General features: G+C 42.9%; 1 protein-coding gene across 1 annotated transcript in view; it reads right to left on the bottom strand.

Annotated features, from left to right (window-relative positions):
* Positions 1-14,163, bottom strand: part of SYT11 (synaptotagmin 11) — a 117,823-nt gene extending 103,660 nt beyond the window's left edge. The window contains exon 1 of the mRNA XM_069218472.1: positions 14,059-14,163. The gene's annotated coding sequence lies outside the window, so the exon portion shown is untranslated. The remainder of the gene's footprint in view (positions 1-14,058) is intronic.
* Between the last annotated feature and the right edge of the window lie 1,229 nt (positions 14,164-15,392).

The raw sequence follows: 15,392 nt of genomic DNA, 5'->3' as shown, positions 1-15,392 counted from the left end.
CAGGTGGTAACCTGGTGCAAAATTTAAAAATGCAGGTAAACTGCATTTTTAACTTCAACATGTAAAGCACACATGCCCTTTTGGCATGTGTGTACCTTACATGTTGAAAAGAAAGTTTTTGGGGTGCAGGAGAGGGGGCCTTAGGCCCCCAGCACCCTGGCCTTTTGCATTTCCAAAATTGCGATTTCTGGTTCAGAAATCACAATTTTGGAAATGCAAAATATTCGCAGCTATGGGCCAACAGGCCCATAGCTGCGAATGGGGCCGGTATCGCAATTTGCGATTCGGTAATAGCATTTGCGATTTTTAATAAATCGCTATTACCGATTCGCAAATGTGATACATGGCCCTTTGCGAGTCGGTAATAGCGATTTCTTAAAAATCGCTATTACCGAATCGCAATGGGCCGTGATGGTACATCTGGCCCAAAGACCCTAAATCACCAGTACAAATGGTGGAGCGTATTAATTTATCAATTCAGGACATACATGATACTATGGCATTATTATCAATTACAGACTGTGAGGAGGATCCAACTACTGTATTGAAAGTTTTGACTGACTTGAACATAGCACCAGATTTGAATGTAACTAGTGGGTTGAAGAAGAAATCATGTTGGACACCGAGGGTAGCAAGTTATAACAACATCGATGTATTTTACAAGATGGTACGTAGAGATCTAGATGCACTTATGGCTAGAGGTAAGATGAGGAGACCTAGTTAAAACCTAAGTCATGGGGGACAGCAAGCATTAACCCCTTCGCTGCCAGGCCTTTTCCCCTCCTGTGCCGAGCCTTTTTTTGGCTATTTGGGGCAGTTCGCACTTAGGCCCTCATACCTTTTTGTTCACATAAGCTACCCACGCCAACTTTGCGTCCTTTTTTTCCAACATCCTAGGGATTCTAGAGGTACCCAGACTTTGTGGGTTCCCCTGAAGGAGAACAAGAAATTAGCCAAAATACAGCAAAATTTTCATTTTTTTTTTTTTTAAATGGGAAAAAAGGGCTGCAGAAGAAGACTCGTGGTTTTTCCCCTGAAAATGGCATCAACAAAGGGTTTGCGGTGGTAAAATCACCATCTTCCCAGCTTTCAGGAACAGGCAGACTTGAATTAGAAAACCCCATTTTCAACACAATTTTGACATTTTACTGGGGCATACCCCATTTTTACTATTTTTTGTGCTTTCAGCCTCCTTCCAGTTAGTGACAGAAATGGGTGGGAAACCAATGCTGGATCCCAGAAAGCTAAACATTTCTGAAAAGTAGACAAAATAGTGTTTCCTACAGAAAATAACAGCTCAAATAAAAGAATATTGAAATTGAGGTAAAAAACAGCCATTTTTCTCCACGTTTTACTCTAACTTTTTCCTGCAATGTCAGATTTTTTAAAGCAATATACCGTTACGTCAGCTGGACTCTTCTGGTTACGGGGATATATAGGGCTGGTAGATTCATCGAGAACCCTAGGTACCCAGAGCCAATAAATGAGCTGCACCTTGCAATGGGTATTCATTCTATACCAGGTATACAGCAATTAATTTGCTGAAATATAAAAAAATGAAAAATAGGTATCAAGAAAACCTTTGTATTTCCAAAATGGCCACAAGATAAGGTGTTGAGAAGCAGTGGTTATTTGCACATCTCTGAATTCCGGGGTGCCCATACTACCACGTGAATCACAGGACATTTCTCAAATAGACGTCTTTTTTACACACTGTCTCACATTTGAAGGAAAACATTTAGAGAATGACAAGGGGCAATAACACTTGTTTTTCTATTCTGTGTTCCCCCATGTCTGCCAATAAAAATGGTACCTCACTTGCCTAGCGCCCGTGACAGGAACTGCCCCAAAACACAACATGGACACATCACATTTTCACAAAGAAAACAGAGCTGTTTTTTGCAAAGCACCTAGCTGTGGATTTTGGCCTCTAGCTCAGCCGGCACCTGGGGAAACCTAGCAAACCTGCGCATTTTTTAAAACTAGACACCTACGGGAATCCAAGATGGGGTGACTTGTGGGGCTCTGACCAGATTCTGTTACCCAGAATCCTTTGCAAACCTCAAAATGTGGCCAAAAAAACACTTTTACCTCTCATTTCGGTGACAAAAAGTTCTGTAATCAGAGAGGAGACACAAATTTCCTTCCACCCAGCGTTCCCCCAAGTCTCCCGATAAAAATGATACCTCACTTGCGGGGGTAGGCCTAACGCCCCGCGACAGGAAAAGCCCCAAAACACAACGTGGACACATCACATTTTCACAAAGAAAACAGAGCTGTTTTTTGCAAAGTGCCTAGCTGTGGATTTTGGCCTCTAGCTCAGCCGGCACCTAGGGAAAGCTAGCAAACCTGCACAGTTTTGAAAACTAGACACCTAGGGGAATCCAATATGGAGTGACTTGTGGGGCTCTGACCAGATTCTGTTACCCAGAATCCTTTGCAAACCTCAAAATGTGGCCAAAAAAACACCTCCACCTCTCATTTCGGTGACAGAAAGTTCTGGAATCAGAGAGGAGCCACAAATTTCCTTCCACCCAGCGTTCCCCTAAGTCTCCCGATAAAAATTGTACCTCACTTGTGGTGGTAGGCCTTGTGCCTGCGACAGGAACTGCCCCAAAACACAACATGGACACATCACATTTTCCCAAAGAAAACAGAGCTGTTTTTTGCAAAGCACCTAGCTGTGGATTTTGGCCTCTAGCTCAGCCGGCACCTGGGGAAACCTAGCAAACCTGCGCAGTTTTGAAAACTAGACACCTAGGGGAATCCAAGATGGGGTGACTTGAGGTGCTCTGACCAGATTCTGTTACCCAGAATCCTTTGCAAACCTCAAAATGTGGCCAAAAAAACACTTTTACCTCTCATTTCAGTGACAGAAAGTTGTGTAATCAGAGAGGAGCCACATATTTCCTTCCACCCAGCGTTCCCCCAAGTCTCCCGATAAAAATGATACCTCACTTGCGGAGGTAGGCCTAACGCCCGCGACAGGAAAAGCCCCAAAACACAACGTGGACACATCACATTGTCACAAAGAAAACAGAGCTGTTTTTTGCAAAGTGCCTAGCTGTGGATTTTGGCCTCTAGCTCAGCCGGCACCTAGGGAAAGCTAGCAAACCTGCACAGTTTTGAAAACTAGACACCTAGGGGAATCCAATATGGAGTGACTTGTGGGGCTCTGACCAGATTCTGTTACCCAGAATCCTTTGCAAACCTCAATATTTGGCCCAAAAAACACTTTTACCTCTCATTTCGGTGACAGAAAGTTCTGGAATCAGAGAGGAGCCACAAATGTCCTTCCACCCAGCGTTCCCCTAAGTCTCCAGATAAAAATGGTACCTCACTTGTGGAGGTAGGCCTTGTGCCTGCGACAGGAACTGCCCCAAAACACAACATGGACAAATCACATTTTCACAAAGAAAACAGAGCTGTTTTTTGCAAAGTGCCTAGCAGGGGATTTTGGCCTCTAGCTTAGCCGGCACCTAGGGAAACCTAGCAAACCTGCGCAGTTTTGAAAACTAGACACCTAGGGGAATCCAAGATGGGGTGACTTGTGGGGCTCTGACCAGGTTCTGTTACCCAGAATCCTTTGCAAACCTAAACATTTGGCCAAAAAAACACTTTTTCCTCTCATTTCGGTGACAGAAAGTTCTGGAACCAGAGAGGAGCCACAAATGTCCTTCCACCCAGCGTTCCCCCATGTCTTCCGATAAAAATGGTACCTCACTTGTGGGGGTAGGCCTAGCGCCAGCGACAGGAAAAGCCCCAAAATACAACGTGGACACATCAAATTTTCACAAAGAAAACAGAGCTGTTTTTTGCAAAGCACCTAGCTGTGGATTTTGGCCTCTAGCTCAGCCGGCACCTAGGGAAACCTAGCAAACCTGCGCAGTTTTGAAAACTAGACCCCCAGGGGAATCCAAGATGGGGTGACTTTTGGGGCTCTGACCAGGTTCTGTTACCCAGAATCCTTTGCAAACCTCAAAATTTGGCCAAACAAACACCCTTTCCTCTCATTTCGGTGACAGAAAGTTCTGGAATCAGAGAGCAGCCACAAATTTCCTTCCACCCAGCGTTCCCCCAAGTCTCCCGATAAAAATGGTACCCCACTTTTTGTGGGTGGGCCTACTGCCCGCGAAAGGAAATGCCCCAAAACACTGTCTGGACACATCAAAATTATCAAATACAAAACTACCTGTTTTTGCGGGGGCACCTGCGTTTTTGGTCCTGGGCTCAGCAGCCTTCTAGGGAAACCTACCAAACCCAGACATTTCTGAAAACTAGACACCCGAGGGAGTCCAGTGAGGTGTGACTTGCGTGGATCCCCCAATGTTTTCTTACCCAGAATCCTCAGCAAACCTCAAATTTAGCTAAAAAATCTCATTTTTCCCACATTTCTGTGTGGGATCACCGCACTGGGACACATTTCATACCACCCAATGTTATCCGCAGTCTCCCGGTAAAAATGATACCTCATTTGTGTAGGTGGGCCAAGTGCTTGTGAAAGGGAAGAGCCAAAAACATGTCGATAATAAGGGGGAACCAAAGGGGGTCCAAAAGGGCAGTGTACAAAAAAACATTTTTAGGCTGACAAGTGCAGCAGAATTTTTATCTGTATAGATGAGACAATGCTGGGTGGTAGGAATTTTGTGTATTCCTGCAGATTCCGGAAAGTTCCATCACAAAAACGTGGGGAAAATGAGTGATTTCCAGCAAAGTTGGAGGTTTGCAGGGGATTGTGGGTACAAAAATGGTGCGGGTGCATGTGAAACACACCACCCTGGAATCACCCAGATGTTTAGTTTTCAGATGTGTCAATGTCTTGTGGATTTTTCTACATGGCAGCGTCCCAAAGTCCATAAAGTGCAGCCATCACCATTCCAAGTGGGACGATTTTGAGAGTTAGCCAAGCTCTCATGGCCCAAATGTAAAACTAAAATCCAAAATAATCAAATGTCTTCTTGCTTGCTATGGGATAAGATGTTTTAGAGTGCGGGGCAGAGCAGAAAGACTGTTACCCCCTTCAGTTGAGGTGGGGGCATAACCAGGCCCATACTGGTTGGTAGCCACCACCCAAATATATATATATATATTTTAATTCCCTGGCATCTAGTAGACTTTCTGCCCCCCCCCCCCGGGTGTGGATCAGGGGTAATTGTGCATTTGCACGCTGACGTCATCAGACGTCACTGGGGGGACCAGCGGGGGGTCGGGGTGGAAGGGGAAGGGCTTTTTTGGGGGAAAATAAGATTGTTTATTTTAATTGGTTTTGACTATATAGTAGTGGTGCACAGCAGTCTAGATATCAGCAATATGATTAATTCAATGTCTGAAGTTTGGACCTATGTACTAGTATGAACTATGAGTTTGAACTCATATTCATGAATTCTATGCACACACATGGAGTTAAGTGATTATTGAAGTTAACAACTAAATATGTAATTTTAACAGATAACATACTCTATATCCAATGGGAAACAGAGAAGGTGGTTGGCTCATAACAGTATTTGTGAATTTAGGCAATTATGGAGGTAGTTATTCATTTCTTTTCACTTTTCCTCATTATATTGTTGGGACTAGGAGGCAATATTAAGATATCTTGAGGAGGATAGTTAAGTTTGTAGCTTTTTATGGTTGATTTAAAATATGGGGACCTTGGGAGGCATGAAATTAGTAGAGTTCATAAGTGTTTGTTTTTGGATAATCTTGGCATAGGGTAACAAGTAATTACTCTTTCTTCTAAATAGTCATTATTCAGGATTCAAGCAGGTATGTATGTACTGTCGTATAGTGGGTGAAATTGGTCCTAAGTGTATGGGTTTTCACAGTCACTAGGCTAAGATGGCGGCGATGTTTTATTTCAAGATATAGGTGCATGGAGGAGTTAGTCTTATGTTTATGTCTAGTATCCTTATATGTGGGTCTATTCGAAGAGAGACTATTCCCTAGAACGGCATTATGGAAGCGTACTCGCGGCGCTTTCTCCCCGAGGATAAGAGTTCACATTTAGGCACACATTTTAGGATAATATCGTGAGTTACTAGATTATGGCATGGGGTTTTCTGTTTTTTTGTTTTATTTGATAGGTTACTAAGAAATTCAATTAGTGATGTTTGTGAAGAGATAATATGATTTTAATATGCGAACGTTGTGGTTATCAATGTTGAGCTATGCTAATTTCTGCAGGAGGTAGCTGGTGGCTAGATGATATGCCGTTAAATTAGTAACGTTCCGTTATGAGTGTTATTAGGAGGCATCTTGTTTAATATGTGACACACAAATTAGCAATGTTGGGCATGTGTGTGGGATAATGGCATTTTCATGGGTTTGCTTACAGATACAGTTTCTTAATTATTCAGATTTTGATGGTGGATTATGGCAGTTATTAAATCTGGGGTAAGTTTTCATATTTGTTGGTCAACCTGTTTATTCAAGCCCTATTCAACGAGGGATTAAGGTCATTTACTTATTTTGACAGTAATTTTGCATAAACTCTGAGATATGAGGAACTAAGGAAAGGGAGATACTCAGTTCTTATAGTGTTTTGGGATAACAAAATAAACAGGTATTGCCCATTGGATATGAGGATGCTACTGTTTTTGTATAAGCACCTATGATTAACATCTATATTGGTGGCATTTGGTTTATACATGTTTCACATGTGTGTGCATGAGCGTTTTGTAACTACACTTATTTTACTGGGAATATTTTGTTGAATTTGTTCATACGCATAAGATTCTGGATTTATATAAGCTTGTTCTATGTAGAGGTTTATATTTACATGTGTTAACCACAGTGATGTTCACAAGGATGACTTACTATGGACCAGTGGATTTATACATATGACAAGGTACACTGATACATGAGCATTTATTAACAACAACATTTTCTTATGTTTGGTTTCCACGTACACTGTGATTGGTGGTGGGAACATATATGATTACTTATAGTACTGTAGAATAATACAAGGTTGTCCACATGAATTTTTCAGCCCTGATGAAATTAGTGGGACACTTCCCAAGACGAAACATGTGTTGGCTGAATTGAATCAAAGAACTGGAATTTGATTTTGGAATCGGAATGTTACAAGACGATGGAATTGGACATTTAACGTGAAATAAACATCATTTTTCATTTGGACTACTTATAAAAGAAAAATAATGTCTCATATTTATGTCAAGGTGTGTGCCTTAATGTAATTTTTTAGTTTGTTATCTGTTTTTAACACAAACGTAATACAACCAGATAAGGCTGGAAACCTCTCAAAACTCACACTAAGGCAAAACATTCCGGTGCGGAACCTGGAGAGCGGCCACACCATACTCTGCACGCTGTGGCGAAAGCTAGTCCTCTTGCCCCTTTTTACCCTCTCTCGCTCCTCTCCTCATCACCAGCAGCATCACGTCTGAAGTATCCCCAGTGTATTGAAGCAGTGAGTGGAGAGGGTAGGGCACAAGGGAAACAAGGGGATCAGGGACTAAGGAGCTCCTGGCACTGTGGGGCCTCTCAAGTGTTTCCTCCCCTACGATCCCTCACGCTTCACTGTTGTTTGCTGTCCTCTGCCCCCGGGTCTGGCATGTTTGTCTGGGAGTGAGGCCCATAGGGGGACAGCACAAATGCAAAGAAACATAAATTGATCTTAAGCAACCTTAAGCAGCGTCCAGGACTTTGGATGCCCCCAAGTGAGAGGGTAAGGGACATGGGAAGTGAATCAAGGAGTGCCGTCTCACCAGGTCGAGCCCTGCAGTTCGCAGAAGCGGCCCAGCTAGGTGCGGCTTACGGCTGAGGGTGCGCTAGCACCACTCTGAACTCCTATCCAAATGTCTTTTCTTTCCTTTTCTAAGTTGTTATCTTGAATTTTGGCTTGCATTAGGATGACAGCCAAAAAGCTGACATCCGGAAGACTGAGTTCCACAAGATGTTCCCCAAAAATGAAATCTAATCCATTAAGAAATAAGGCGCCTCTTTTTGGAGTCATAAAGGAGAAAGCATGTCGTTGATTTTTTGAGCGGTGGAGAGTCTCAAGGGAAGATGGTAGCTGATACAGTATCCCCAAGTATTGGACTGGTAAAAGAGGGATCTGAGAGAGCAGGGGGCAGAAAACAGATGGCAATTCTTCATTGCTCTCTTAATAACTGCCTGGGAGACAGAAGTCTGTCCAATATTCTGTTGTCTACCTCGAGTGATACTTATTAACAGATAATGTTGACCAAAGAGCATCTTAGTGTGGGTCCTCTAGGCCTGGACGCCTCAGGGTTTTTTGTGTGAGAGGAACCAGATGTCTCCACAAGTATAATGTCTTGGAGAGGCTTCGCTGAAATTCGATTATTCTCTCCCTGTAAAATCACCTTGTAAGGCTGGTCCCACTTCAGCCCCCTCTTCTACTACTAACATCTTGCCACCATCACAGAGGAAGAGGAGGTCTCTGGAATTTTTTAGCAGTACTCCTAGTATCAACTTCTCTTCCAGGTCGATCCTGTCTTCTTGCTCTTGTCCTGAGCTACCGTTTAACACAGCTGTGAATCTGTCTAATGATTATGTTTGTTTTTCTAGGACCCCTCAGTGCCTCAAGAGAATTCTGTCTTTTATTTTGCAGCTTTTAGAAAAAACAACTGTCAGTATTGATCATCTGCTGAACAGCTTGACAATAATTTTGAAAGAGCTTACATTTAAATGTGAGGGGGATGCTTTTGTTGATGCACAGTCAGGTTCCGTTAATTGTGATGTAGCAGTACAAGTTGGTTGTCCAACATCGAAACGCCTAGCCCCAGTTGATGAGTTTAAATCTGGGATTGGGAATGATGAAACTGACCTATCATCTAAAGAGCTCCTTCTTAAGGAGGAAGATTGTTCCCCAGCTGATGTTTTGGGCGGCGTAGGGAACTTAAAGTCCCCTTGCATATCCAGCTGTAAGAAAGTATTCCCAATTTTTAAATTGAAGGGAAGCGTGAAAGAAACAAATCATATCTATTCAGAATTTGGGGCAGCTCCAGAGAATAGAGCAAAAAAGTTGGGCAAAAGGTTAAATGAAAGTTAAGATGCTTTAAGAAAAAAGGAGTTAGGAAATTTAAATTTCCAGATGAATTTGTTAATAGTTCTTAGGGAAAGTGTGCAGGCCAATTGGAACAAGGGCAGATACAGTTGGTTAATCGCTCTGTGAAAAGGGCGGGAGATATCAACAATGAAAACGAGGACGTCCCTGTTGGGGAGGTTGGGGTGGATAAAGAAGTCATTTTGGTTAAGGAGTCTGAGATTGTCCCTCTTAAAACTGTGCTATCAGTACCAAATATTTCTACACTAAGGGATAAGAAAGGCCCTAAAAAGGTGATAACGTTGTCTACGGCGATTATAAATCCTATCCCTCCAGTCTTGGTGCCTCAGAACATACCATATAAGGCAATTAATAACAATCAAAATTATCAGCTTTCTTACAGTACAAGTTTTAATAATTTAACAGAAAGAACTTATTTGGATTTTATTCTCTATTTGATGATTCCTTCTTTTTAAACTGTTCGTTTGTGTTAAATCTTCTAACCCAGGTTCATCAACTTCGATTGGTTAGGAGTAGTGCCTTAGAACTGGTAGAACTGCTAGATTCTGGTTGGGTGAAAAAAACTAGGGTTCAATTTAGGTCCCCTGCTATCACAAATTTGATTTTGATGATTGGCGACTTTTTTTGTCCCAAGGAATTGATATAATTCCCTCTTCTCTTCAGGGGAAAGGTTTGATGAAAGGGGCAGGAAGTCTGTGCAACGGTTGGGTGCTCTTGATGAGAGTTTAGCGTCTCAAGAGGAAATGAAGGCTAATGCGAAATTGACTGTGATCTCATGTAAAGATGGTAGGCGACTGGTTGAATGTACTGATCAAAAGTCAGGCTTGTTGTCCAAAAATGAAGATGTGTCTAAAGGGGCTTGGCTTGCTGGCTGTTTAAATATGAGAAAAATCCTCTATCTCGAAGGTATTGAAGTGGGGTGTTTAGTAGTATGTTGCAAAATATTAGAAAAATATCATGGAACATTGCTGGCTGTTGGACCAACTTAGGGAAGATTTGGAATCTGGGTGCACAGAATCCCGCTATAGTCTGCCTCCAAGAGATATGGGCTACTGCCCCTTCTGAGGTCAAAAAGTTTTATGTTATTATCAGTTCAGCTAAAAAATCTAGGAGTGGCCATGGGAGTGGTGGTATAGGTACACTTCAGTCTACAAAATGTTCCATGGTGTATCAATTTTTTAGTCATCGCTCAAAACTGTTACATTGTATTGTTTTCCCTGACCAGAACTGGGATAGATGTCACTTTGCTCCTTTTATCTTGGCCAATTTGTATGTTCCACCAGGTCAAGAAAATGCCTATTTGTTGAATTACTTTTTTGATTACATTATTATAATAATGGCCAAGGTGGGTACCTCCAGGCCCCTAATCATGGGAGATTTCAACGCCACTATTTCTAATCATTCCCTGGCTCTTTTGGCTGATAAGGAAAGGGAGCAGGTGTTAAATATTCTGGTTGCCATGTTCCCTCAAACTTCTAGGACAAATAGAAGTGCTCTTGTCCTGGGTGCTTGTAGGGAATATGATTTTGTTGTTCTTAATGGGAGACTTCAGAGCGACACTTCGGCCTGTTATACACACACGTCTGTAAATTCTGAAACAGTTATTGATTATGTTATTAGTTTGTATTTGAGTTTCCCTTGGGTGTCTGATTTAAATGTACTAAAGAACGATTGGAGTGACCACAATATAATGCTCTCTATTATCCTAGGGAATCCGGAGCTCAGTTGCCTATGGCAAATATCGGATGAGGAGGAGGTGTTGCTTGGTATTGTGAATGGGAAGGTGTTATGGTCTATTGAAGATAAACATAGGTTCGCCATTGAATTAAGGAAAATTATTGAGTCTATGTCCTCTTCTTGTTGGCTGCCGATCCATGTATTTGAGGAGGGTATGAGAAAATGTATTTGTATATCACCCTCCCCAGAAGGCCTCTCCAGGAGGAGATAGCAAATCAGTTAAATAATTTTAATAAAAGGTTCACTTTTAATATGCTTATTAATCACTTTCAAAGAAGGCAATGTGTCTATTATCCTAAAGAGAGAAATAGATGGATTGCATGTCTTAAAAGAAGAGGGTCTAGATGGTTAAGAATCCAAAAAAGGTGTAGTTGTGATGACATTTGGATCATGCTAACCGAGGCAGCAAAGTATAACAACTCAAAAGCTTTTTGGAGAATTGTAGGGGAAAACACAGGCACCCTAGTTGAGCCAAAAAGAAATACCATAACTAGTATATAACTAGTATGAAATGGCAGAATTATATAATTCCTTATATGCCATGAATCCTGTCCTCAGTTGGGTGTACGGAAAGGCTCCTAGATGTTGAGGTAGCTGTGAGAATTTTCTTCCTTCTGCCTCCTCGCAACAGGGAGTTTTGTGCCTCCTCAGAGCTGCTACAAACACGGGGGCAAGAGGTCCTGATCAATTGCCCATTTCTATTTTAAAATTAGATATGGAATGTTGGGCTATTTATCTATCTGCATTTTTCATTATTGTTATTCAACTGGGAAGGTTCCAAACTCATGGAAGAGAAGTATTTTATTGTCGCTCAATAAGAAGAGATCTGTACATTTTCTGGGAAATTATAGGCAGATCACTTATTAGATGCTTCAGGGAAAATCTTTGCCAGATGTATCCTAAATAACCTGCTAGACTGGGTAGAAGAAAATGTTATTGTCCCATTCGAACGGGCTGGGTTTAGAGCTGGGCACTCGACCCTTGATAATATAATGGTGACCCATTTGCTGCTGGAAAAATGTGTGAAGGGGAAGAAAATGCCGGTCTATGCGGCCTTTATTGATTTCTCAACTGTGTTTCATCACAGTGAAAGGCAGATTCTTTGGAAGAAGTTGAATGCTATGGGTATTCCAGAGGGCCTTCTAAAACTTATTATTCTCCTTCATACAGATACATGGTGTCACATTATGTTAGGGGGCAGGCGAGGCATGACACTGAAATTTCCAATTAGAAATGTGCTTAAACAGGGCTGAATATTGACCCCTTTACTTTTTTCATGAAATATGGCAGCTTTACCTCTGGCAGTGAGTATAATTGGTGGGGATGCCCCAAAATTAGGTGGTTACCCCATGGGGACTCTGCTTTACGCAAACAATATTGTCCTATTAGATCTGAGTCCTAGAGGCCTTCAGAAACGTCTAGACGTTTTATGGACCTACTCTGATGACCAGTTTCTGAAGGTCAATATTGATAAGACTGAAATTATGAGATGCTCTGCAACAGGTTGTTCGAGGGGTAAAGGTTGTAGTTGGTCCTTTACAAATATTCCCTTAGAGGTAGTCAAATTGTTCCCCTACTTGGGCAGAAACATCTCAGCGAGTTTGGCAGATAAAGACCATTTTGCCCATATTTTAAATATGGCTTAAGCTCATGGAAATTCACTAAAAACACTTTATGGGGCAACTGGTCATAGGCATTTTAAACATCTTTTGTCGGTTTATAAAATGAAGGATCCTCCCACTCTTCTTTAAGCTGTTGAAACGATTAAAGTCAGTGGTTGGCATTTTATGGATAAGGTGAAAGGTAAGATTTTACAATAGATTTGAACTTTACATTCCATGACCTCAGTGGAAATTCTACGACTGGAGTTAGGACTGGTGAGCATATATATTACAGGATCCGCAGCTATCTTGAGGTGGTATTGCTGAATCCTACATGCTAATGCTAATACTTTAAGGTGCTTTATAGCTTTGGGAATTCTATTCGACTGTGCATGTTCTGGGACGTTCTTATCTGAAGTTCAAACTGCACTGGAGCACTTTACATTGTCAAAATTAGATATTCAGAATATGCACCCCAAACCCTTTGTTAATAGCATTTGCAGGGAAAAAACAGATGCTTTCTTCTGAAGCACTTTTTTCCAATTTTTCCCCAAAAACTCAAAGTGCAGCTGTATTTTGGCTAATTTCTCAGTCCCCATCAGGGGAACCACAAACTCTGGGTACCTTCAGAATCCCAAGGATTTTGGAAAAAAGAACACAAATTTGGCGTGGATAGCTTACGTGGACAAAAAGGTCACAGGGGCCTAAGTGCGAACTACCCCCAAATAGCCAAAAAAGGCTTAGCACAGGAGGGGGAAAAGGCGTAGCAGCGAAAGGGTTAAAGGACAGTATGTGTGGCAAATAACTAGTATTTATTATTGCTATCTCAACCCTTAAAGCTGTTGCATTCCATTGGGATAGAAGTTAATTTCCAAACTTCTCTTAAACGTTGCAAGAGAGGAGTCTGGGCTTACTACACGAGCTCATAAAGGGATAGAACGACAAATATTGTAGGAATATTAATAATTACATAAACTAAGTTTCCTGGACGAGTTATGTCTTTTAAAAAAGCCTCACTTAAAACAGTGAGGTTTAAAGTGAAACCTCAAAAAGTTACTGTGTGACAAAGCCCCAGTGCTCCCCAACAAATATCTTCTGAGGTCGACAAATGCCTCCTCACGAAAACATAACATGCAGGCCAATACACCCCTAACAGACAGGGCGCCTCCCTATTTATTTAGTCAAAAATGTCTTATTTTTCACGTTCTCCTGCCTAAAATTGCCTCTGCTTCATTAAAAGCCAGCCAGTGGGAAGAATCCCGCTAATTTTTCTTCAAAATCTCCCACTTTCTAGGTGTAAAATGTTCGCATGTATAAGCACAATATGTTTACACACGCAAAAATGTCCTGCAAAATGATCGTGGAAAAGCGGTAACACACAAAACTATGTTACAGCACCACACGGACGCGCTAAGTACTAATTCCCTTCCTCACGCCCCCCACCTCAAAACATTTCCCCACGCATTTTTTTTTTTTTTAAGGTTCCCTAAATGAAAGGTTGACAGTTCCAGCATGAAGCATAAACTACTTCAGGGTACGTGTGTCTCCCTCACGGGGAACGCACAAAATCTAATTTCACGAGCAGCCGCTTTTGAGCTGCGTCACCTTCGAGAAATCGTGCTTAATCTGAAATGGCCGCTGAACAGCAAATAGTCCCGCCCACGCACCCACCTTCGAGGGGTGATTGGAACAGACGTCGCGTTCCCAGCACGTAACGACGCTCTCCTGGAGAGATGACAGGCTCCGCCTCAAAGGAGCGGCTAGGAGCGATCTTCAATGGGAGGTGTGGCCAATCAAATTAGCCTCGCCCTTGAGGGGGCGGGATAACACGTCTCTTTCGCTATATAAACCGGTGAGGCCGGTAATGCTCGCGCCGCTCATTTTCTTCCCCTCGGCGTCCGTTAACGCTTTTGAGGTTCTCTGCAGTATTACCACCACAGAGCCATAGTCTTCAAACTTGATTTGTCAGCCAGCCATCTACTTACCAGATTTCAGTCCTTTTTTCCCTGTTTGTTTCTGGAAATTCGAACTCATCCCAGTTATTTTGTAGTCCATTCTTATCCGTTGTCCAAGTGCCTGCCACTTTGTTCCTCAGATATCGCTTTGCAGCTGTTGCTCCTCAAGCCTCGGTGTTCTCATCATGCCTACACAGAGGGCTGAGCGCCGGCCACGTGCTTTCCTGGATCTGGTGGTCACCCCTGAGAGCATCCCACAGTTCATCATTCCAAGCCTGGGTAGTGGTACCCGCAGCCTGGGGCCACTCAGCCCACCTCCCAGGAGTGTGGGAGAGCTGTACTCTGGGGATCAGGAACCTGGAACCCGGTTGGCCATGTCTTTGCCTCACCTGCGTCGAATCACCACCCCTTATGGCTTCCTGGCACTTGGGGAGAGCCCGTGTGTGTACAGGAAGGAGAGTCTGTTTTTTGGAGGGCTAAATCAAGAGGGATGGAGGACGGTCAGGTCTGGGCTATCCAGTCCACAGCTCTCAGAGCCCCAGGAACCTCTGGTGGAGCAGCCAGTATCACGTAGACCACCAGCTGCAGGGCCCATTAACTTAGTCCGGGGAAGTTCTTGTTCTTCGCTGCCCTCACCTCAGTCATCTCCACCAACTCGTGCAGGGAAGACCACCCGCTCATTCTCCTGGGACCTGTCTGCCCCCAGCCGTCATCTCCGTCTGGGGGTTCCAGAAGGTAAAACCCGGCTTCAGCGCCTCATCAAGAAGCATCTATCCCGAGCTCAGAAGAAACATAGAACCCGGGTCAGTTCCAGCATTGGAGGCGAAGACGAGAACAGCAGCAGCAAAGGAGACTAGAGCGAGGTCGAGAGAGCTAGCCTTGAACTCTTTGTGAAGAGCTCTATTTCAAAAGGATAGCAGCTGAAGGGAAAACGAGCTTTCTCTTCCCAGCAGTACCACCCGGCAGACCAATACTTGGTGCATTGTGCTGTAGTCATCAGAGATTCTGTGAGGTCTGCCTGTAGAGTGATCCTTGGAACTTCAATGTCTA

Source organism: Pleurodeles waltl, chromosome 12 (assembly GCF_031143425.1).
Source record: "Pleurodeles waltl isolate 20211129_DDA chromosome 12, aPleWal1.hap1.20221129, whole genome shotgun sequence".
NCBI classification, from domain to species: domain Eukaryota; kingdom Metazoa; phylum Chordata; class Amphibia; order Caudata; family Salamandridae; genus Pleurodeles; species Pleurodeles waltl.
This window is presented reverse-complemented; position numbering and strand designations above follow the sequence as displayed.